This window comes from Pelodiscus sinensis, chromosome 1, assembly GCF_049634645.1.
Source record: "Pelodiscus sinensis isolate JC-2024 chromosome 1, ASM4963464v1, whole genome shotgun sequence".
NCBI lineage: Eukaryota > Metazoa > Chordata > Testudines > Trionychidae > Pelodiscus > Pelodiscus sinensis.
The window spans coordinates 298,849,057-298,874,732 of record NC_134711.1 but is presented as its reverse complement, the minus strand read 5'-3'; the positions used below and the strand labels follow the sequence as shown (position 1 = coordinate 298,874,732).

General features: G+C 43.4%; 1 protein-coding gene and 1 long non-coding RNA gene across 2 annotated transcripts in view; both read right to left on the bottom strand.

Moving 5' to 3' along the window:
* UBL3 (ubiquitin like 3) overlaps positions 1-25,676 on the bottom strand; it is an 82,348-nt gene that overhangs the window by 37,932 nt on the left and 18,740 nt on the right. The window lies entirely within an intron of this gene.
* Positions 5,118-8,478, bottom strand: LOC142826529 (uncharacterized). The gene is made up of 2 exons (XR_012900722.1): positions 8,367-8,478; positions 5,118-8,310 (listed from the first exon to the last, which is right to left on the bottom strand). It is a non-coding gene; the product is annotated as an uncharacterized LOC142826529 (long non-coding RNA).

Sequence of the window (25,676 nt, the reverse complement as noted above, 5' to 3'; positions counted from 1 at the left end):
AGAAGTTGGACACGGAGGAAGTTGGTTCTCTCATATGTTGTCTTAAAGCCCTCATAGTAGGGCTATTCATAGTTCTCCTTTGTTTCTACAGCTTGGTAAGTATGCATCTGATAAGCTTTCTAGCGTTGACTGCAAGTATCAAGAAAGAAAACAAGAAAATCCATAGAATCATAAAATGGAAGGAACCTCGAGAAGTTAAGTCCAGTCCCCTGCACTCATGGCAGAATCAAGCATCATCTAGATCATCCCTGATAGATGTTTATCTAACCTGCTCTTAAATATCTCCAATGATGGAGATTCCATAACCTCCCTAATCAATTTATTCTAGTGATTAACCATCCTGACAGAAAGTTTTTCCTAATGTCCAACCTAAACCACCCTTGCAATTTAAGCCCATTACTTTTTGTCATACCATCCAGATGTTAAGGAGAGTAATTCTTCTCCTTATAACACCCTTTTTGTACTTACAAGTATTTTTTTTAAGTTAGCAAAGCAGAGAATTACACCTTGAAGCAGAGATGGATTTCAGTTCACTTGAATGGAAATACCATGAAATTAAATTTTTATCATCAGCAACTGACTCCAAATTTCACTGGGCTTATTGTGTACCAGGGCAGTTAGCCAGAATTTTGTCATTTCAAAGCACTATCTAGGCAACTGAGCTGTGATAATTAAAGGCAAAAGGCAGGACATAAGCTATTTTTATCTTTGATTCAAAAGATAGTAGCAAAGTTTAATTGAAATGGCTGTTTAAGTAACTATAGATCTGGTTTACTCAAGTGAAAGTAACTAAGACATGAATGAAAGCAAAATCCCTTATTCCTAATATAGCACAGGGCAAACATTTAATCACATGGTAAAAGGATTAAGAATTGTGAGGTTACTTGCCAGTTCCCCTAAAACAAAACTCCTTATACCAGAGGTAGTCACCAGGCAGACCGCAGGCTAAATCCAGACTATTAGACACTTTTAAATGGCCCAAGAAATCTTTTAAGTTATTATTGTGATTACTGTCATTACCGTATGAAAAATCTCTCTTTATTCTGGATCTTGCATTTACATTGGCCAAGAAATATAGACTTTGCAACAAATAATTGTCTACCCTGATCTAGGATAATGAATGTGCTTCTCAGATCAAGCCATGGTCATTCCTTACCTTCAGAGAGTTTCTTCTTTAGTGAATAATCCTTTAAGCACAACACAACATACAATTTATTTTTATCAAATTTGCATATTTCTTTTGTTCAAATCCATGGGATAAATTCATCACTGATGTAGTACTACTGAAGTCACCTGACTGACATCAATGGTGTTACATCACAGATGAAGTCTGACCCAGGTACTTTACTCTGTTCAGTATAGTTAAAAGGGTAAATGTAGATTTTCTGGATTTTTGCTGTATCATGCAAGTCTAATGCATGTATATCCTACCACTCAGTAAGTAAACAAAAATTATAATCATACTATTTCCCTTACAAAGGGAGCTTGAGTAGCATGACCTAGCTACTTGCATGGGTAAAGCTCATTACTCATTTATTTGCTTTGAATGTTTCTTCTATATCTTCTGTAGGCTTCTACAAAGTGATCCATGCTTTATCAATAGCTATCTGATCACTTGATCAATTTTGCAGCCCTTGAGTTGTCAATTCAATAGATATCTTTCTTAGCCAATAACTCACCTGATCTCTTTCAAAGAACAGAACAAGGTTTAGGTTCTATAAGTTTGGCCAACTTGTGCTGTTCCCTGAATCTTAATATTTGTTTGTAATACACTCTGAAGTATTCCTCTTTCAGTGATTCAACAGTAAAAATAAAACTTTTATGAGCTACAGGCAGTCCCCGGGTTACGTACAAGATAGGGACTGTAGGTTTGTTCTTAAGTTGAATCTGTATGTAAGTCGGAACTGGCATCCAGATTCAGCCGCTGCTGAAACTGATCGCCAGTTCTGACTTACATACAGATTCAATTTAAGAACCCCAAGTCAGCTGCTGCTGAAACTGATCAGCGGCTGATTCCAGGAAGCCTGGGGCAGAGCAACTCTGCCTCGGGTTTCCTGTAGTCAGCGCTGGTCAGTTTCAGCAGCGGCTGACTTGGGGACGCCTGGGGCAGAGCAGCTGGAGTGCTGCTGGGTTGCTCCAGTAGCACCGCTCCTCGGCACTACTGGAGCAACCCAGCAGCACCCCAGCTGCTCTGCCCCAGGCGTCCTGATTCAGCCACTGCTGAAACTGACCAGCAGCGGCTGAATCAGGACCTGGGGCAGAGCAGCTGGGGTGCTGCCGGGTTGGTCCAGTAGTGCCCAGAGCGGCGCTGCAGGACCAATCGGCAGCACCCCAGCTGCTCTGCCCCAGAGTCCACAACAAAAGCCTGGTCTGCTGGGGGGGGGGGGCACACTAGCTGCGCCCCCCCCCCCCCCAGCAGACCAGGGATACAGGGAGCAGAGCCGCAGCGAAAAGTCTCAGAGGCAGGGACCCCGCCGCAGCTGCAGCTTCAGTCCCAGTGCCTGTGGTCTGCTGGGGACGGTCCCCAGCAGACCACAGGTACCGGGACTGAAGCCGCAGCAGCGGCGGGTTCCCGCGCTTCTGAGGCTTTGCCAGAGCAAAGCCTCAGAAGCGCGGGAACCCGCCGCTGCTGCGGCTTCAGTCCCGGTGCCCCTGGTCTGCTGGAGACGGTCTCCAGCAAACCAGGGGCACCGGGAGCAGCTTACGAATGGGGCTCTCTCGCCCCAGAGCTCGCAGGCAGCAATCCGCCACCTTGACCTCCAGGGCGAGAAAGCCCCGTTCGTAAGTGCGGATCCGACATAAGTCAGATCCGCGTAAGTCGGGGACTGCCTGTACTTATCATTTAGTAATTCATAACCCCATGCTTTCACTGTCTTCAGAACAAATTATTCCAACATGTATGCAGCACAATGTATGGCAATCCACATTTAATAGGCTTTTTCCACAGTGTAAAAGACTTTTCCATCAAACCTAACATAGAATCATAGAGCTGGAAGAGACCTCAGGAGATCGAATCCAGCCCCCTGCCCAAAGCAGGACCAACCCAAACTAAATCATCCCAGCAAGGGCTTTGTCAAGCTGAGACTTAAAATTCTCTAGGGATGGAGATTCCACTACTTCCCTAGGTAACTCATTCCAGTGCTTCACCATCCTCCTAGTGAAATAGTTTTTCCTAATATCCAACCTAGACCTCCCCCACTGTAACTTGAGACCATTGCTCTTTGTTCTGCCATCTGTCTCTACAGAGAACAGCTTCTCTCCATCTTCTTTGGAACCTCCCTTCAGGAAGTTGAAGGCTGCTATCAAATGCCCCCTCACTCTTCTCTTCTGCAGACAGCCCAAATCCCTCAGCCGCTCCTTGTAAGTCAATTGCTCCAGCCCCCTAATCATTTTAGTTGCCCTCCGCTGGACCCTCTCCAGTGCGTCCACGTCCTTTCTGTAGTGGGGGCCCCAGAACTGGATGCAATATTCCAGATGTGGCCTCAATAGTGCCGAATAAAGGGGAATAATCACTTCTCTAGATCTGCTGGCAATGCTCTTCCTAAGGCACCCTAATATGCCATTAGCCTTCTTGGCTACGAGGGCACACTGTTGACTGATATCCAGCTCCTCACCCAATGTAATCCCCAAGTCCTTTTCTGCAGAACTGCTACCTAGCTAGTTGGTCCCCAGCCTGTAACAATGCTTGGGATTCTTCTGTCCCAAGTGCAGGACTCTTGTTGAACCTCATGAGATTTCTTTTGGCCCAAACCTCTAATCTGTTTAGGTCACTCTGGATCCTATCCCTGCCCTCCAACGTATTTACCTCTCCCCCAGCTTAGTGTCATCCACCAACTTGCTGAGGGTGCAATCAATCCCCTCATCCAGGTCATTAATGAAGATGCTGAATAATAGCGTCCCTAGAACCGATCCTTGGGGCACTCCACTTGAAACTGACCACCAACCTGACATCAAGCCATTGATCACTACCTGTTGGGCCCGACAATCAAGCCAGCTTTCTATCCACCTTACAGTCCATTTATCCAATCTATATTTCCTTAACATACTGGCAAGAATATTGTGGGAGACGGTATCAAAAGCTTTGCTAAAGTCAAGGTATATCACATCCACTGATTTTCCCATGTCCACAGAGCCAGTTATTTCATCATAGAAGCTAATCAGATTGGTCAGGCATGACTTGCCCTTGGTGAATCCATGTTGACTATTCCTGATCACTTTCCCCTCTTCCAAGTGCTTCAAAATGGATTCCTTGAGGATCCCCTTCATGATTTTTCCAGGGACTGAGGTAAGGCTGACTGGTCTGTAGTTTCCTGGACTGTCCTCCTTCCCTTTTTTAAAGATGGGCACTACATTTGCCTTTTTCCAATCATCTGGTATCTCTCCCGATCTCCATGAGTTTTCAAAGATAATGGCCAAAGACTCTGCAATGACATTTGCCAACTCCCTCAGTACCCTTGGATGCATTAAATCCGGACCCATGGACTTGTATATGTCTAGCTTTTCTAAATAGTTCTTAACCTATTTTTTCTTCACTGAGGGCTGCCCACCACCTTCCCATACTGCATTGCCTAGTGCAGTAGTCTGGGAGCTGACCTTGTCTGTGAAGACTGAGGCCAAAAAACCACTGAGTACTTCAGCTTTTCCCACATCATCTGTCACTAGGTTACCTCCCTCATTCAGTAAGGGCTCCACACTCTCTCTGATCACCCTCTTATTGCTAACATGTCTGTAGAAACCTTTCTGGTTACCCATTCACTTCCCTTGGTAGCTGCAATTCCAACTGTGCTTTCGCCTTCCTGATTACTCCCCTACATTCTTGAGCAATATATTTATACTCCTCCCTAGTCACGTGTCCAAATTTCCACTTTTTATAAGCTTCCTTTTTGTGTTTAAGTTCACCAAGGATTTCCCCAGTAAGCCAATCTGGTCGCCTACCATATTTGCTTTTCTTACTGTGTATTGGAATAGTTTGTTCCTGTGCCTTCAATAAGGGTTCCTTAAAATACAGCCAGCTCTCTTGGACTCCTTTCCCCTTCATGTTAGCATTGCAAAGGACCCTGCCTATCAGTTCACTGAGGGTGTCAAAGTCTGCTTTTCTGAAGTCCTGGGTGTGTAGAATAATTTTAGACATTTCCTGTTTGGATGCAGAAGAGCAGAAGATTAAAAGTTTTGATTCTCATTATCTTTGTCAACTGCTCCAAATTAAGTGGCAGAACAAGATCACAGAGATCTTCAGGTTTTATGCGAAAAATGCTTTATTTCTGGCCGTGGAAGACTATAATTTAAAATCTTGTTACAATTGTTATAATGGCATTATAAATATTGTTTCAACTACACTTTCTGATAAAAGAGTATCAAAATAATTTAGACTGAATGCCCTTGGTACACATCACCACCCTGTAGCAGGGATGTCAAAGTGTAGTCAACTACACGATTAACCGATAAGCCTTGGCTATCAATCTTGTCAACTGCATGCCCCCCACCCCGCTTGCTACCTCTGTATCACAGGCATCGGGGGGGGGGGGGGGGGAAGGGAGCAGGAGCTAGTGAGGAGGTGGCTTTAAGCACGCTCCACACGAGTACCAGATCCGCCTTTTCCCTGCGCCTCTTCCCCGCCCTCCCCCCACGGCTGCTGCTGAAAGAGAGGCAGCAGCACGGAGGGTGAAGGGGGTAGGCTGGAGCCATACACGTGGGGAGCCAGCATTTGGCTCTCCGCATGTGCCAGCTCCACAGATTTTCCTGCCCCTCCCTGCTGTCTCCTACAGCGGCAGTGGGTGAGGTCAGGCAGGAGCTGGTGCTGCCTTCCGACACTGCTACCTGTATCAGAGACAGTAGCATGGAGCAGCAGGCAGCTGTTCTGTGCGGGGAGCTGGTTTTAAAACGGGTTCCCCGGGCAGACTGGCTTCTGCCTGCCACCCTGGGCTGCTGCCTCTGGCTGCCGGCCTCACCCCCAGGGACTACTGAATAGTCATATAACCGCTAAGACTTCATGCAGTTACATGACTATTCAATTACATGATATCTAACATCCTGACCGTATATCCAAAATCTTTATAAAAACATACCCAAAGTATGTTGACTTGGAAGTTATTGGTATTTTCTGAATAGCTAGGAAATCCATTTGTTCTTAATTCCCTATGATATTTGATGAGCTCGGCCACAGTCATGGTATAGTTGCATTTACAATTCCACAATTGTTTTGCAAAAACTAAAATGTACCCTCATAAGATACTACAATGAACACAAGAAACAGCTGCTCAATATGAAGAGAGAAAAAATCCACATAGTTAAAGCTATTCTATTCTTTCCAATATGTTTGTCAGACAAATCATTGTACAAAGCTGAAAGGAAGAACTGGTGTTTAAAAAGAAAAGTACATTTGTTTTACAAACTAGCCATAAAGAAAACTATTGTCTCAAGCTATCCATGCTAACCACAGACAATTTACATCGACCTGCGACTAGTGATACTGTCACTTAGTGGTGCCACAGACAGTTATAGCATCATCTGCTTTACTATTGCCATTGCCATTTATAAATTAGTGTTCATAGAACATTTACGAATTCTCATGTGAATACAATTGTATTTCATTGATTTCCTCAACAGACAAGACTCTTCAGCTTTAATAAATAGACTATCAAGTTATACAGGATCACTGTTACAAATACTGCACAGCTGTGTAGCACCACAAATGGTGGAGCTTAGTAGGTGGATAAATGCATGTAATGTCAGATGTTGTCTAGCCTTTCCCCTTCCCCCTGCCTCTGAATGTACAATGTTTTAAGAAATGTTCACCTTTTGCTGCCTTTGGAACAATTAGGTATGAAGAACCAAACTATAGCTGAATTAATAATTTTGTTTCCATAAACCTGTCCAGGTGTCAGATCTTCTGCATAGAAATACTATTTGGGTTAGTTCTGATTTGCCCCAAAGAACTATAACCTGCAGTTAAAACTTAAATTGAATTTCTAGTTGAAGTCTAAGACTTCCATGGTAAATTTCAGACCACTATTAAGCTCTTAAGTGAGGCAGAAATGGGTGCAGCCAAGAGAACAAAGTTGAAAGAAAACTGCCACAAAGTAGCATAACAGAAAAATAAACATGACAGGCAGAAGGGATAACTGAAAATTAAACCAATGGAGGGGGAACACTAGCTTGGGCTTGGGAAGAACACAGGATTCCAGAAATAATGGTGGCAAGGGGAAGAACTGTAGCACAAGAAAAGTGCCCAAATGCCATGGTAATGAATGTACTATAAAGTGAGACAGATGCAGTCATCCAAGGGAATACTGAATAAGTATGGTAAAAAGAGAGTTCTCAAATTTGAAAAGAAGCCAAAATTTGTTCTGAGTTTTACTTGGACAACAGCATTCATTTCAAGGAGATTACATGGATGCTACAGTTCTGAATTTGATTCAAAATGGCTAAGTTATAAGGTAACAAAGGAAAAGAATAGGAAGGAGAAAAAACACAAAAGATCTTACCTAGCAGAGGTGAAGGAGAAGGCTGAGAAATAAGGATTTTTTTTGGGGGGGGGGGGGGAAGAAGTTACATTTAATGGGCTTTTTATTTTTTAGATTAAATTAGCAAACATCTTCCTGCAGCACAAGACAAATTGTCATATATCTGTCACATATATTTCCTTTGAATACCCTGCCATGCCAAGAACAAATTTCTGCAGTATCTTTCCCAATCTACTCTCTCTCTGGCTAATGGTGCTGAAGCAGCAGCATTTTCATCAACCTCACAAAGTTTGTGGATAATTTAATGCTAAATTAATCAACATTAATTTAATTCTCTTCCCTATTTCACTCTTTGAATCAATCCTCCCTTTGCAGGAGCAGTAGCACCAGTATTCAGAGAGAAAAAATGGTGGCTAAATGCAATGTGCCCACAAAAGCTCATGATACCATTTAAATGTTTTCTTAGCGCTACCAGACCTTTTGTTGTTTTTAAAGTTTATATAATTTACATTAGAAATAGAATATATCAATCTATGGTAAAATATTATGGCAATAGAGATTAGAGAGGTGTTAACATCCTCCTCCTAATATAATCAGGTGAGCAGACACACCATTGCAACTGTCTGATATATGAGTTGCTGAGGTTTCCTGGAAAAATTGGAAGCACAAGAAAGGTCCTGATGTTAATATAACTTGTTTTGTAAGTTTTCAGGAGCAGGTATTTTGTGATAGGGATGTCAACCTGTCAACAACAAGCCTAGGCTTATCAGTTAATCCTGCCAGCTACACACATCCCCCCCTTGCTGCCTCTGTATACGAGGCAGCAAGGGAGAGGGGAAGGAGGGACCTGGTGCCCGTGGGAAGCTGTGGCTTAAGTCGGCTCCCCATGAGCACCAGATCCACCTGATACAGAGGCAGTAGCTCAGAGGAGGAGCAGGACTGGCAGAAGCTGATATGCACAGGAAGCCAGCTTTTAAGCCAGCATTCTGTGTGTGCTGGCTCCACGGACCCGCCTCCTCCCCTCCCCCCCCCCCCCCCCCCCCCGGTCTCTCAGGCAGAGGTGGGAGATGGGGCAGACAGAAGTCAGTGCTAGAGCAAACAGGCTTAAAAGCCTGTTCCCCCCAGCACCATCTCTATGGTGCCACCTGCCCAGTCCGCACTGCTCCTCTATCAGAGGCAGCAGCATGGAGGAAGCAGCTGGAGAGGCTGAGGTGAAGCAGCCTCTGTCCACAGCAGGCCTGGGCCCACCACAGAGCAGCCCCTGTCCGTGGGGAGCTCAGACCCCTTGCAGATAGGGGCTGCTTTCACCCTGTACTGCTGTCTCTGTATCAGAGGCAGCAGTGAAAGGCAGCAGGCTGGAGCCAACTTCCGCAGGAAGCCAGTTTTTAAACTGGCTCTCTTTTGCCAGCCCACACTGTTGCCTCTGATAGAGATGCAGCAGAGCAGGGAGCTCCCGGGAGTGGGGCCAGAAGTGCAATGACTGACAGCCTCACCTCCAAGGACTAGCGAATAGACATGTCACTTCTAAAATTTGATGTGGTAACGACTAACATCCCTATTTTGTGACATTAAATTTTTATGGAAAGAGGAATTTGTGCACTGGGGGATGCAGATTTGCCAAAAGCTTTTTTAAACTTTCCCTTGTTTATCCATACATTTCTCATTACATTTCCCATTTCTCAAATGGCATGATGACAAAAACCTGCTTTTCTTCTAACACTCCTCTCCTGCTACTTGTTCTTGCAGGAATGCCATAGTGTCAATGACCTGTAATTTCCACAGCAATAGGCCTATCTGATAGGTACAGAATTAAGCACTTCCCCAAAGTATCAAGAAGGAGAAGCTGTGCTGAGGGAGAACATGTATTCAGATATATACTTCAAACATAGAAAAGGGAAGTACTGGTAAACTGCTTTTGGTACAAGTTGTCTCTTTACAAGTTTTGCACAAGCACTAAAATGTGTCTTTGAGGTCAAGAAAGACATTCCCATTGCTAGCACTAGCCTGCAACTTGGTAGCCCTGCTACAGTTCACCTACTTGTAAAATATGGATAATGGTACTTTCCTATATCAGAAGTGTGTTGCGAGACACTCAGATACTACTAAAAGGGCATGCAGAATTGATAAAAATTGAGGTTTATTTCATTAAAAAAATTAGTTTATTTAAAAGAGATTTAAAAAAATTAAGTTACATTAAATTTTATAATAAACATCTTTAAATTTAAAATTTAAATTATGGAAACCTCATTAAGGCCCAAACTTACTGCAATTTAATAAAATCATTTATATTAAATAAACATTATAGTATTAAGCAGCATATGTTTGCTACCGAGTTTTAGAGAAAATCACACTACTGAACTTATGGTATCCCGGAAAAGAGCTGCAGTGTAGACGTAGCCCTTGTGAACAGCAATAGCCTTTTCTGCAAAAAATATTTTCTTCATTTCAGCTTATTCAATTAGTTTAGTTTCATGAGGCATTTACTGAGAGTTAAAAACTAATGGGAGAAGAAAAATCTCAAAAGTTTCCAAACTATAAATAAAAAGCAAATTGAGAGAGTGAGAGATCTACTAGTTCAAAAAAAATCTCAAATGACACAATGACCAAAAAGCATCAGTTCAAACCATAAGCTACAGATAATATTTCTTTAATAAATCAGTTCCGTTCTAAATGCAAAACAAGTGCATATCAACATCGATAAGCCTTTTATTGCTTAAATAAATTTGGGTAGATATGGAGTATCCACCTGGTTAGCAAAAAAAAAAAAAAAAGCGCACCAAATATAGTGTAATGATTATATTTAATTGAAAAATGAAGGCTTTGTTACCAGACAATAAGAATAAAATTTTCTTTAAGGAAATAATTAATGCAAATACTAAACAAGATTAAAATAATTTAAATTGTTTTGATTTATATCAGTCTGCCAGGGGAAGAGGGGGCATATAAGTACCTAAGATTAAAAAAAAAAAAAAAAAAAAAGTACTAATCCATTCCCTTTCTCCAAATTCTGGGTCTCTTGAGGATTTTCCCAGGAGCTTCAATTAAGTAAACTGTGCATTAAAGCCAAGAATAAAAGCTTGTTCAAATAATTCTAGTTGATTAGAATTGTACTAGAAAATTGCTTTCGATAGAAAGACTTTAAAGTGTTTCATCAGACAAATATGAAACTACTACTATTAGGCCCTCACTAAAATTCAATTTCAAATTTTAAGAGCTGACACAACTTACTACTAAAACTACAGTATTGACAAAAAGCAAAACTTCTCCACCAGATCTAAGCCCATAGTATTTTGGACCTTTCCAATACTTGCCTCAAAGGTAGCATTAAAAAGTTTAATTAGCTCTTGATGAAAGTATTGAACCAGCTGATCACCTACACTTTCCTCCCTAAATGCGTCACTAAAATCATCAGGGAGGTATTTGTGCTGCAAAGGAAGAGACTATTATTGTGATTACCTGCTGCAATCTCGTTTACAAACTACAGCAGCTACAATCTAGTGTCTTTGGAATAAATATAGCTCTGCACTACACAGTATAGTACTCCCAGTGTTTGCAGTAATTCCAAGGTTTCTTTGAGCAGAGAACACATCAATATATTACAATTAGCCCATTATTTAGATGTCAGGAGAATGAGTTAACACATACCAGAGGTTTTCAAACTGTGGTGAGTCGTCCCCCCCCCCCCGCCGCCACCAGGGGGCATGGCTCAATGTTTGGGCCAGCCCCATGTGGCGGAATGTTCAACGACAGAGTGCCACATCCACATCTGATTCACCAAGTCTGTGGATCTATTTACTCTGGGTTGGGAGCAGACCAAAAATTGTAACTTAAGGGAGATCTCAGCTCAACTGGTTTAAAAAACTGCTGACATACATAGTATATTAGTTGGGGTTGGTCCTGCTTTGAGCAGGAGGTTGGACTAGACCTCCTGAGGTCTCTTCAAACCCTAAACTTCTATGATTAAAAAAAAAATCTCTGTGCAGAAGGTAAAAGAACTAGATTTGCAAGAACCATTATACTGGGATACATACCAGACAAATATAATGGTCCAAATTCTAACCAATTAAAACACAGTAAGAATCTCTGGGGGGTGAGGGGGTGTCTCATCATAACTTTGGTATTAGTAAAGGACAAAATAAATTATTTGAAAGTTCAAAATATAGATTAGACATACTACTGTATCTCAGGAGAGAGACAAGGTTGTTAGCAAACATACAAATGAATACAAATGATGAGAAAATTTTCACTACCATCTGGAATACTAATGCTGGGCCAAGTCAATTATACCAGATCAGAAGATAAATCTCCATACAAAAATGTTCCTGGGAAAAATAATTCAAGGGGTATTATATACACAAAAAAGATTAATGCTACAATGTTATGTCAAATTCTCTTAGAAAAATTGTTTGCCATTGCATAAAGACAAAAGAAAATAGTATTTCAGTACTATATTTCGGAACTGCCAGCATACAGATCCCTGCTTTTTAAAGACACTTTTTGGTAAGCTTTCATTTGTAGTTAGCATGTATTATATGATAAATGACAATAGTTGCTAACACTCATAGTTCACTCTTCATAAAGACCTCTGCTAAATCAAACAAAATGTTTTAATTAAGTGGTACCCAAACCTTTTATTAAGATGACTTGCAACTACATTTTTACTTTCTGGGGGACCCATCATGAGCCCTGCTATCCGTTCCCTCTCCTCGACCCTCCAGCCCCTTCCCCCTTCTCAAGTCAATCCCCCTATTTGGTTCCCACAAGAGCCTCTTGCCCTGCCTTCCTGTTATCCCAGCTAGCTCTTCTGTCCTCTCAACAAGGCCAGGCTCACTACACTAAGCTATTGACTTCCTGCTCATTGGCTCTGGCCACCTTTGGCACTGCTGCTGCCTGGCTCCTCCACAGTGCAGCTTGGTGCCCAGAGGAAGTGAGCTCAGGATCCACCCAACAATGGCAACCTGAAAAAAGCAAACAGATACAGTGAGCAGACAGTTAGCAACCTATCCCCTTCCTCACATGCCCTGGATACATTTCCTCCCTGCTGCTGCTTGGATTCTGCTTCCCACGCTTCTGCTGCCTAGTGACTTTGGGAAGTGAGAGCATGGGGAATGTCACACAAAGCAGGTATAGGCTTCTATCAGCTGACTTGCTGACTGGGGCCATTTCCTTTTGTATTATTGCCCTAGCCTGTTGGAAGTGAGGAAAGAAAGGTGATCTTCCAGGACATGCATGACCCCACTCAAGACCCACTAGTGGGTCAGAATCCACCACTTGGGAAACACTATTTTAGTTAGAAGCAATCTCTTGGATGAATTACTGAAACACTTGGTACTGTAGTTTGCTGTTATAACTCAAAAGCAATAAATAAATGGCTATATCTGGAGACAAACAGCTTATGATGGGATTCTGCATCATGCAGAGCCTACTTATAGTCAATGGGGCTCAGTGTCCACTCAGACTACTGTCTGTGCAATCAGTCATAGGTTCATGGTCTAAGATTATTAATATTAAACCACATACAATCCACAAAAGGTATTGTCTGAGGGCCTGATCCAATCACTACACAACTCAATGAGGAAAAATTCTCATCGACTTCATTTGTGCAGGATATGGGTCTCAGTGTACAATTCTGATGCAATATAACAAAAATATGAAATCAGAGAAGGCAAAATGTCATTTTGCATTATTTCCATTAAGTTACATACAGCAACAAAATTATACGCATGCAAAACAGAAAGAAGTGGGAGGAATGGTAAAACACCTACTCAAATTTTATTTGTGTCTCTGGGCTTCAGAAACAGAGTTTAGGAATATAAATATCATCAAAGAGTAAACAAATGGTCTAATCCATCTGGGATCCTATCCCTGACACAGTCCAACATTGGATACTTCAGAGGAAGAAGTAGGATTCTACAATAAGCCTAAATTGTGCAATGTTATATTGCTGGGGATTCTTTTCATGAAATTAACAGCTGTCAGATTTTTATTTCCATGTAACCATACATATTCTAATTCACAAAGTAATTTAAATTTAGGCAACTATTGCAGTCACATCAACATCTCAATATAGCAGAGAATTTCAGATTAATGATATACCTTACAAAAGTTTCCTTTCGTCATTTTATGAATTTGCCAACTTGAAATTTTGTAACTCTGTCCCTTGTCATTGTATAATGGGAAAGGTTATATAGGTGCATACAAGTAGTCTTACCTAAGTAGGGATATAAAGGGTTAAGCAGTTAACCAGTTACCCAGTAAGCATCACTCTTACTGACATGTTTATCGGGGTAACTGGTTAACCAGTGGCCCAGCTAGGCCCACCATGCCACACCCTAGGCATAGGGGGTAGCATCAGCCCAGGTACACTGCACTATGGGATCCCAGTTAACTGGTGAAATGCAAGGTTTAACTGGTTTACTTTTAAACACAATGTTTAATCGGTTAACTAAGACACTGTGTCATCTTATATTTCTTATCTGTGAATCTTTTCTTATCTCAACTACTTAAATTAAGATTGCTCACTATATCGCAACAGTGTTTTTTCCACTCATCAAAAAAAAAAAAAATCAAAATCCAACTAAACCTACTCACTTGATTATATTTTGAAAGACTATCTTAAGGATGCAGGAGAAAAATAGTGTAATCTTACCCAAGAAAGATATACTCACCCTTTCACATAACGTGTGCAATTCCATTTTTTTCCTTGAGTTTAAGGATACTAAAGCAATTTATAAATACTCAGAATACACTTAAATTAAATATTAATATAATTCACATGATAGCATTTCAATTTATAATTTTTCTTGGAATCAAATATGATTATCATGTATAAACTGAAGTAGCTTGAAGATCATAACTGTTCTTTTGTATCACAGAAACAAACAATTGTATTTTGTTTATGATGATCTTAATATATATATGACGGCTTTTATACAGAACGTTGGAAAGAGTCATACAAAACCAAATATTTCATATCAGTCAGTTATTGTCTGTGGCTTGGTAATATCAGTTTAAAAGATGACTGGAAATTCTTGAATGTTTACCAGTCTTGCAGGAGATCATTTAGGGAAAGGTTGCTTTGGACCCAAATTCCTCCTCCTCACAGGCTTTATCATCAGATATCCTCATCTGATGAACATCCACTTTTAAGTAGCTAGCTAGAAATAGGGATGTGAAATCCTCATTAATCAGTCAACTGAATAAACATTAGGTTAGCCAAATGTTTAACCAGTTAACCAACTAAGTGGGATCTCACCACTCCAGCCTCCAAGACTCCAAGCTCTCAGTCCCTGCACTGGGGCTGGCTGCCGACTCTCAGCTCCAGCCACCAGCTGTGTGGGATAGCTGCTGGGACTGAAGCAGCCCTTCAGGTGTAGCGGGCTGCGGATAGGAGGCTGCTCCTGAGCAACCAATTAACCAGTTCACATCAAGTTAGAAATTGATCTAGGAAGCATCTGATCTACACTATACAAGGAGGCTGGATTTCCCTTCAGAATGAGGATTAAAGTTTTCATTTGAAAATACAGGCAGTCCCCGAGTTACGCGGATCCGACTTATGTCGGATCTGCAGTTACGAACGGGGCTTTTCTCACCCCGGAGGACTGGAGCGGCGGGACGTCCAGATGCGCTGCAGTCCTGCCGCCCCCGTCCTCCAGGGCGAGAAAAGCTGCTCCCCGTCTCTCTGGTCTGCAGGGAGACCGGGAGCAAAGCCGCCGAGCACGCCCGCAGCGGGACAGCCTGGGCGCGCCTGGGCTGTCCCGCTGCAGGCGTGCTCCAAGGCTTTGCTCCCCGTCTCCCTGGTCAGCAGACCAGGGAGACGGAGCAAAGCCGTGGAGGACGCAGGCGGTCCCGCCACCCGCGTCTCCCTGGTCTGCTGGGGGGGGGGTGCAGCTAGTGCCCCCCTTCCGCCCCCAGCAGACCAGGCTTTTCTTGCCTACGCCTGGGGTAGAGCAGCTGGGGCGCTGCCGGGTTGGTCCCGCAGCGCCGCTCCTTGGCGCTACTGTACCAACCCGGCAGCACCCCAGCTGCTCTGCCCCAGGCGTCCTGATTCAGCCGCTGCTGGTCAGTTTCAGCAGTGGCTGAATCAGGACGCCTGGGGCAGAGCAGCTGGGGTGCTGCTGGGTTGCTCCAGTAGCGCCAAGGAGCGGCGCTACTGGAGCAACCCAGCTGCTCTGCCCCAGGCGTCCCCAAGTCAGCCGCTGCTGAAACTGACCACGGGCTGACTACAGGAAGCCCGAGGCAGAGTTGCCGGGCTTCCTGGAATCAGCCGCTGACCAGTTTCAGCAGCAGCTGACTTGGGGACGCCTGGGTTTCTTAAGTTGAATCCCTATGTAAGTCAGAATTGGCGTCCAGATTCAGCCGCTGTTGAAACTGATCAGTTTCAGCAGCGGCTGAATCTGGACGCCAGTTCCGACTTACATACAGATTCAACTTAAGAACAAACCTACAGTCCCTATCTTGTACGTAACCCGTGGACTGCCTGTACAGGTTGTACCTCCAAAAACTGTCACTCTCTGGTCATGCAACAAACCTCGTCTGCCAGGACCAGAGAGCCCGGGAGCCTAAGGGAAGAAGGGAAAGCTGGGCTGGGGCAACAGGGTCGGCATCCTGGCTGGGGACAGCATGGGACTGGGGCCAGAGCCCCACGGCAGCGCAAGGCAAGGCTGAAGGCCCCCAGCAGCACAGGTCAGCATGGGGCCAGAATTTCTGGGAGCATGGGGCTGGAGTTGAGCCCCGCAGCAGCCTTGGGCCAAAGCCCCACAGCAGCCCACTAGAGCCCTGGGCCAGGTTGGAGCTCCACAGCAGCCTCGCTGGAGTGCAGGGCCAGGGTGAGATCCCCACAGCAGCTCGCTGGAGCACAGGGCTGGGCCAGAGACCCGCAGCAGCCCGCTAGAGTGCATGAACAGGGCCAGAGCCCTGCAACAGCCCACTGGAGTACAGGGGTCCCACAGCTGCACCTGGATGTGCAAGAGCCAGAGCCTGTGCTGCCCAGTGAGCCAGCAGTAGCTGGGCAGGCAGCCCAGACTGGTGGGCAGGGAGGGAGCACAAGACAGGGTGATGTTGGGGCTGCCTGCCAGAGGCAGGCAATGAGGCTCGGGGTCGGTGGTAAGAGACTATTCCTGGTTCAGCAAATTCTCTCATTCAGGGGGTTCTGACGGTGCTCAACCAGGGAAGGCCAACCTGTGTATTGGAGACTAATCCTATCTAGTCATTGTACTGGATGCTTTGCGAGAGAGGGGCTGGTGGCAAGAAGAGTCCAGGTGATGTTATCAACCACAGAAAATGAATAGGAGATGACAGCTAGCAGAATAACAAACTATTCCTATCATGGTGGGTAGCAAGTTCCCAACTGGAGCACATTATAGTTGAACTAGAAAAAGTCTCATCTTCATTCCCCCTGAGATGTCCGAGAGTAATCAGCAGACCTCCTAGCTGCTCTTATAGCTGTCTCAGAGATTACGTAAGACAAAAGAAACATCAAGAACATATTGGGTAAAATCTGCAGAAAGAGCATAGTAAGAAAGAGGACTAGATGCAAATATCCCTTCTGTCTGGCCACCATCTACTTAACTGACCTACAGTAAAGAATGTAACTCACTATCCACACTGATGGCAGTCAGGCTACAGAAACAGATACACTGGCAATCATTTCTCCCAAGTGCTGCCACTAATGTGGGTTGAACTCTGAGCAACTGATTATTAAGTATTTAACTAATGCTACAAGTGTACCTGAGTTCTAAAAAAACAAGGCACAACCCTTATTCTAAAAAAGGAACTTCACCTTAATCCAGTTTAATCTGTACTGGTTATTTAGGCAGGTCAAATGCAGTTTCCAGAACTGGAATCTATCCAGGATTTAAACATACTGCTCTTGCAAAAGTCTGAGCCTGTACTTCAAGTCTCAAAGCCAATCTCTCCAGCATTAAAGCACTCACATGGAACATTGGTTTAACTCAGTCAGACTAGAAATCCATCTACCAATCACCAGCAGTACTTGTCTGTGGTCAACATAGATTTCTCTCAGATTTTCCAGTTAGGCACTGACCAAGGTAGTATTTGATTATTTTATGAGATCTAGTGAGATTACAGGCTGAGATGTCATGGGTACAGTCCAAAGGAGTGTCTTCATTGACACTGCATTTAGGTTATTCTAAAGATATTGATCTTATATATATATATATATATTATTGAATTTAAGTGTGCTTTGGCATTGAAATTAGAGTCGGTAATAAAAAATTTGATTTCCCTTTATAAACACTCAAACTTGAGCAGTACAAAATATAGAACAAATTTGATTTCATTAAGTAACACAGATTACTTACTTCTCATTTTGTTAAAGCAAACATTTAAGTGTACACAGACCGCTAATAATGAATACCTTGACATATTTTAGATTGTTATTGTACAATACATTAGACCTATTCTGGGCAGATTATTTATTAATCTTATAGTTTGCCACAACTATTTTAATGGCTCTCAAACAATGAAATTCCGCAGCAGGGCTGTAAATTTAACCCAATCATGTTCAGAACAGAAGACTGTAAAATGGACAAGTCAAAACTCTCCATGGTAATACAGCTATGGTTAAAATGGGAGCTACAATTAAGGTTGCCCAAACATTTCCACTTTAAATTTCTGTTATTAGCCATGCTTAAGTTTCTGAACCTTGTGCCATTCAGGTTGAAATTTCTCAAACTTGGTCATAGCTCAAGAGTCATGTTTTTAAAGTAGGAATAAGAACAATTCAGCATTTTATAAAACACTGGAAAGGGGGAAACTACTTTCTTCTATAACTAAAAAAGTGCAACCTTTTTCTGAACAGCTCTAACCCAAGATGACAAAGCAGAAAATAGGATGGAAGATTCATTTCTGTAGATTTAAAATTAACTATATACCACATATACTCAAATTTTAACTTAGGTATGCATGCAGGAACTTTCTAATACAAAGAAAGCCTAAATATGTTAGCAATTAAATAAAATACAACAGTTTATCTAAACAAGGCACCACTATACCCATCTGGAAACAGCTTTGCCTTATTTAAGAGCAGGTAACCCCAAATCTCTATTTGGCAACTAACACATGAAAAAGTATTTAATCTTCTCTAGGCAAACATTCTTTACTAGTTCTATTTTGGTTTCCTACTTAGGTTTCACAATAAATCAAGTGTGACTACAGCCACTAAGCTCTGTCAGAGACAGTATCTGCTTCAAGACTATTAAAGCAGATGAAGAGTTCATTTAAAACAAATCTTTAAGCAAATTCTGAAATATGAACTCTAGAGTATCAATGCTTAACTTCCCTACTGAAACAGTATTCAAGATGTGATTTATACGGTGACATTCTGATACTTTCTATCTTAAGTATCCTTTTCCTAATGGTTCCCAATATGGATTTTTGACTATCATGGCACATTGGGCAGATGTTCTCACAGAATTATCCACGACTCCCAGACAATGTTCCCTCTCTCTAATCTCTGCACCACCAATAGAAACACAAAACCTAGCTGTGGGTGCTCTGCACATCAGCTGGGCAGCATTTGAATTACTCCTAAAAAGCTAAACCTTTTTTAATCCTCTTACTATACGTTTTTAAATTTAGTGTACACCTTTAATTTTAGCCTCTACTATGACGTTTTCAAAAAATTTCATGCAGCTTGAAGGCATTTCACTCCCCTGACTGTTCCTTTAATTTCCATTTAACTAATTTTCCTATTCCTTTATAATTCCCCTTTCTGAAATAAAATTTTGGGCAACAAAATGGCAAACGAAGTTTAATGTGGAAAAGTGTAAAGTAATGCATATTGGAAAAAACAACCCCAACTATACATATAGTATGATGGGGGCTAATTTGGCTACGACAAATCAGGAAAGAGATCTTGGAGCTATCGTGAATGGTTCTCTGAAAACGTCCACACAGTGTGCTGCGGTGGTCAAAAAAGCAAATAGAATGTTAGGAATTATTAAGAAAGGGATAGAAAATAAGACATAGAATATCTTACTGCCCCTGTATAAAACTATGGTACACCCATATCTTGAGTACTGTGTATAGATGTGGTCTCTTCACCTCAAAAAAGATATTTTGGCCTTGGAAAGGGTTCAGAAAAGGGCAACTAAAATGATCAGGGGTTTGGAACAGGTCCCATATGAGGAGAGACTAAAGCGACTGGGACTTTTCAGTTTGGAAAAGAGGAGACTGAGGGGGGATATGATAGAGGTATATAAAATCATGAGTGGTGTGGAGAGGGTGAATAAAGAAAAGTTATTCATTAGTTCCCATAATATAAGGACTAGAGGACACCAAATGAAATTAATGGGTAGCAGGTTTAAAACTAATAAGCGAAAGTTCTTCTTCACACAGCACATAGTCAACCTGTGGAACTCCTTGCCAGAGGAGACTGTGAAGGCTAGGACTATAACAGAGTTTAAAGAGAAGCTAGATAAATTCATGGAGGTTAGGTCCATTAAAGGCTATTAGCCAGGGGGTAGGAATGGCCTCTGTTTGTCAGAGGTTGGAGACGGATGGCACGAGACAAATCGCTTGATCACTGTCTTCGGTCCACCCTCTCCGGGACACCTGGTGCTGGCCACTGTTGGCAGACAGGATACTGGGCTAGATGGACCTTTGGTCTGACCCAGTACAGCCATTCTTATGTTCTTATGAAATGCTTCTGTGATGGGCTTCTTTGGTATTCCCCCCACTCAAGACGTTTTAGTTATATTATGGTGCACTGAGCAGTTTAGTTAAAAGAGGGGTGGTCAAAATCAGGTCCTGGGGCTGGATCTGGCCTGCCATGCATTTCTCTTCAGCCTGCGCAGCTGATTAGCACAGTGTGTATACTTATAGCCAACAGCATGTATTCAAGCTGCCCCTGCTCACACCTTGATCCATCCTGCAGCAGAGCTGCTCCCAGGATTCTCCTGCTAGCTGGGTGAGGGAGGAGGGGGAGGGGATATGTAGAAGAGAGGGGATTGCTGCAGTCAGGGTGATCCCCTGCACCTTATCTCTGCAGAGCAAGGGTCAGGGACAGGGAAACAGTCAGTGGAGCTGCTCCAGTCTGAAGTGTGGATGGTAAGCCAGAACACACACACACACACACACACACACACACACACACACACACACACACACACACACACACACACTGTGCCAAACGGTCTCTGTGTCACACAGTCACACACACAGTGTCTCAAAGTCTGTCTCACACACAAAGTGTCTTTCACACTCATGCACTATTTGTGTCTCTCTCTGTAGCCCCCAGTCCCAACCCTTCCATTTTAGAGGGTGCCAGCATGGAGGGCCTAGACTTCAATCCCTTATCCGGGAGACTAAATGTTGGCCTCCAGGACCTCTTCCCTACTCCCCCACGTCATTGATGCCTATGTGTAACCACAATCACCAGCTCCTACCCAGCACTTCATGTAAACCTGTCTAGATGTCTCAAGATATTCATAACCTTTGCACCTAGCAGGCAATTTCACCATACCACTGGGCTCAGGAACTACAGCTAAGAATGCATGCTCTTAAAATGATACCACTGCAGACTATGCCCTCCCGCACCACCCATGCTACTTTTACTAATTAGGGTATGTTTACACTACCTGTGACAGGTTGCCACAGATTTAAAATGCCATCTGATGTACTGGCATACCACTGGGCCTGCTAATTCTGCCAGTCTGTGCACTGTAGTACCTGTCTTGCTGAGCCAAACTCTTAAGCCTCCTCTACCACAGAGGCAGGCCACACCCTGCTGCAGAAATACAGACGCTAAGATCTGATCTGGGAAGACTCATCTTAAGGGACCTGGACCAATACTCAGGTACCCACCTCCCTTGGAGTGCAGACCGAAAGGTATATTGTGAAGCTATATTGCATACCTTCCTCCTCAAGGTGGAGGAAGGTATGCACAGCCTCCCACTAGATTTCAGAACAAACAGGATCAAGTTTAGGAACTAGAAAGAGGCAAAAAACCCGGGATCATCACTTCCCACACTTGATTATTTGTTCTTCCAGTGTTCTTCCCAGTTGCTGGAAAGTTCTTGTGCAGTACCTGGGTCAAACAAATCCTACTGTGTAGTGTTCTGAGAGGTTTCTGTTGTACACTGTTCCTGGGGTAACCCTTCTGCTTTTGTGCATTTCCTCAATAAGCCATTAACATTGTTTGCACTTTTTACTGTTGCACTTGAAAGGCTACTTGTACAGTAACATGTACACAACCAAATTTAATAATTCCACATACAATAACGCTTCATTACCTCTCTGAGACAATCCATTTAGATATTAATGTCTAGCAGATCAAGACTTTTAGAATACCTCCTCACAAAACATACTGGGTATGTCTAGACTACACCTCTCTGTCGACAGAGAGATATAGATTAGGCACATCGAAATTGCTAATGAAGCAGGGATTTAAATATCCTGTGCTTCATTTGCATAAACATGGCTGCCGCATTTTTTTGAAACGGAGTTTTTTTGAAAAAAACAGCTGTCTAGACTCAGATCTGTCAAAAATAAACCCTTTTTCGACAGATTCTGTAAACCTCGTTTTTGGAGGAATACAAGGATCTGTTGAAAAGGGGTTTATTTTCGACAGATCCGCATCTAGACTGCTGTTTTTTTCCGAAAAAACTCTGTTTCGAAAAAAGTGGCAGCCATGTTTATACTAATGAAGTGTGGGATATTTAAATCCCTGCTTCATTAGCAATTTCGATGAGCTTGATTTGCATCCCTCTGTCGACAGAGGGATGTAGTCTAGACATAGCCAGTTTGTATAAAATAATATCCTAATTACGTGACAGTGTGTCACACCAATTACATGACAGCATGTTACACTGCAGACCAGTAGAAATGGCAGAAATCCCAAACAGCAGTAGCACGCTGCTTCATTTTCTCAGGTTGACTGGCTGGCTCATCAACCAGACAATGTAGACACCAATTCATTTGGGAGAGCGGCACAAGAATTGCTGATAATAAGAGTACAGTGATTGTTCTCTTAACACACTGTTCTCCCTAGTTGCTGTGATCCTTTGAACAGTGTCTTCCTACTTGTGATTGAATTTTCAGCATCTCAGCTATTGGTTTACCTTAATTCCCAGCCCACCTGCATCAGTGTCTCTTATGTCATTGCAATTGGTAACAATCTCTTCTCTCTAGAGACCTCTTATCCTTTGGTGACTCATCCATATGCACACAGTTATCTACCACTTTCTTTGCTGACGACTCAAGTTTACCTTTAAATACCTTACCTCTGTCCCCTTTGTCCAGATCCTCAAAACTTTCTCTGTGAGTGTTGACACTGCAGGTGGGAGTATGACTCATACTCTGGACAGACAGACACATGCTAGCTACAGTAAAGCTAGCTAAAAATAGCAGTGTGGGTGTTGCTGCACAGGCTAGCAGCCTGAGAGCAAACCTGCCCGATCTCTGGGTCCAAGCTCGGGTTTCAGCATTGAATCTGCTATTTTTATCACTCGAGGTCAAACGGAGCTAGTATATATCTGCCTACCCAAGCTGGGAAGGCATATTATCAGCTGCAATATAGTCATATCCTCTGACATTTTCTCCTAACTGACCTTCTGCTAACCCAATAAAAAAAGCTTATTTTTTATTCCGATCCCTTCACTTTCCTCACGGCTCTGGATCACACTCAGCAACATTCACATAACTTTGAGGTTTTCTGATACTTCCCTCTTGTGTGTAATATATATTATACACTCACACATTTTTTGATCTGCGACCCCTGCGCCATAGGGGCTGCCAACTGCTGAGCCCCTGGCCGGCCAGATCTAGCCGCCACACTGCAGGAGCCGCCAACTGCCGGGCCCAGCCCCTGGCCGGCTGGCCAGATCTAATCACTGTGGCGCCCCCTGAAGACATCTCTGACCTACTTGGGGGACGCGACCCACTGTTTGTGCACCACTGCTATAGACTACATGCATTTTCCCCCTCCCTCCCCGCTGCCAGTAAATTCTTTAACAGGCTGGCCAGCCGACTGGCTCGGTAACACAGGGCCGGCTTTGGGCCGATTCGGCTGATTCCCTGGAATGGGGCCCCGCTCTTGGGCGCGCGACGCATGCGCAGTGCCACCCCGGGCACGTGACACATGCACAGTGCCCCTCCCCCCCTTCCGGGCGTGCGGCGCATGCGCAGGGCCCCCCTGGGCGTGCGGCGCATGCGCAAGGCCCCGCCCCCGGAATCAGGCCCTGCGCTTGTTAAAGCCGGCCCTGCAGTTCCAGCTTGCTCCAGGTCTGGGACCTACCCCTGTTGCAGCTCTGCATTTGAAGTGTATTAGGAGTCAGGCAGCCCAGCTCAATTCTGGCTCACACAGGGTTTGGGAGCTCAGACATCCCACTCCAGACAAGGGCTGCTGCTACCCTGTGCTGCTGCCTCTGTATCAGATGCAGCCATGAGGGGCGACAGGCAGCCAGTCCACAAGGGGAGCTGGTTTTTAAAATGTCTCACCTCACGAACCAGCTCCTGCCTGGCACCCCACAGCATGGAGCAGCAGAGGGCTCCTCGCACTGGCTACCAATCCCACCCCTGGGGACTATAGAACAGTCAAGAAACCTATAAGAATTCATGAGATTAATTAAATATCAGTTAATTGAATAATCAACACCCCTAATTCACCAACTATATCAGGGAAAACAGCTAAGTAAATTTACATTATTTCATCCAGTTCCTCAAAAGTGTTTCTGCTACCTTTCACTGAGGTGTTACCTTCTGATTCAAGAGAGTATAGTTCCTGTGGAAGATGGCAGAATAATGTGATCTTAAAAGTAAATATTGGGAAATCAAAGACAACATTTTAAGTAATGCTCAGTCACATGAAAATCAACATTATCTGAACTAAAGTTTTCAATTTTGGGATCTAGACTCACAAGGGAACATTTGTCCCATTCACAAAAATCATAGGGCTCGAAGGAACTTTGAGTTCAGCCACCTGCATGGAGCTAGGATCAAGGCCTTGTCTATACATGCACATTTTGTTGCCAAAAACTCTTTCTGGTGACAAAAGCTGGAGAATGCCCTCCCTTTATTATTGACAATCATGTAGTGTCTACTACAGTAATTTTGTTGTTAAATTTATTGACCTCCAGCATGTTTCCCACAATTCCTGATTAGCCACTGTGGACAGAACTTTGATCTCTGCTGCTTTGCACCCATGAAAACAGGTAAACAGATGCGCCCCTCACACCTGCAAACTCCAGGAACGTATCCATTTCCTGGTGTCTGGCTCATTGTGTAATAGGGATAAAAAATCCTATTTAATTAATCAGTTAAATTTTATGTTAACCAATTAAACGGGGCAGATGGGGGCTCTTAATACATTTGAAAGGCGGAGTGGGGAGGGGGGGGAATTTTAAAATGTATTAAGAGCCACCACTGTGCCTCTGCTTTTTAAAAGTATTAAAAGCTTGGCAGCTCTTAATACATTTAAAAAGCAGGTGCACAGCAGCTAGCATCCAGTCCCCCACTACGCCTCTGCCTCTCTTGCTGCCCCCCCCCCATGGTGCTGGGGGGGGAACTGGCTTTTAAGCCTGCTCCTCCCAGTAGCTGCTCCTGCTCCCCACCCCCTTGCTGCCTCTCTGACAGAGGAAGGGAGGGAGGAGCGACTAGTGAGTCACTACTCAGCTATCTGATAAACATGCTTATCGGGTAGTTGACTAGTTGCATATACCGCAGATTGGACCTTGAGAAATTACACATGTTCATCAGCAGACAGATTCCATCAACCCATGGAAGAAGGAGGAAACCCATGGAAGAAGAGGGAGAATCTGGTCAAGGATGTGTTGTGTCACTCAAACACACTTCAAACAGAGAAAAAGGAGTAAAGAAGAGCTACAGAGATGGAAGGGAGAACACAAGCCACTGAGCACATGCTAAAGCTCATGGAAGATCAAAACGAGATGCTGAAGTGTCTTATCAGGATTCAGAGCTAACACAACCAGAAGCCTGACTGTCAACATATGCAGGACTCTTTTTACAGCAACTGTCCCTCCACGCCCATACATTAAACTCCATAAAAAAAAAATCTATTCAGCAACCCTCTCTCTATGCCCACACATGCATTTTCACAAATCAAGTACTTTTTTCCCCCAGGACACTACACTTGCTGTGAAAACAGCTGTGACTAACAGCTGGATGTTAACACAATAATGAGGTTTTCCAATAAATCTTGCCATCTCTTATCACTGAACACCAAGATTGAAA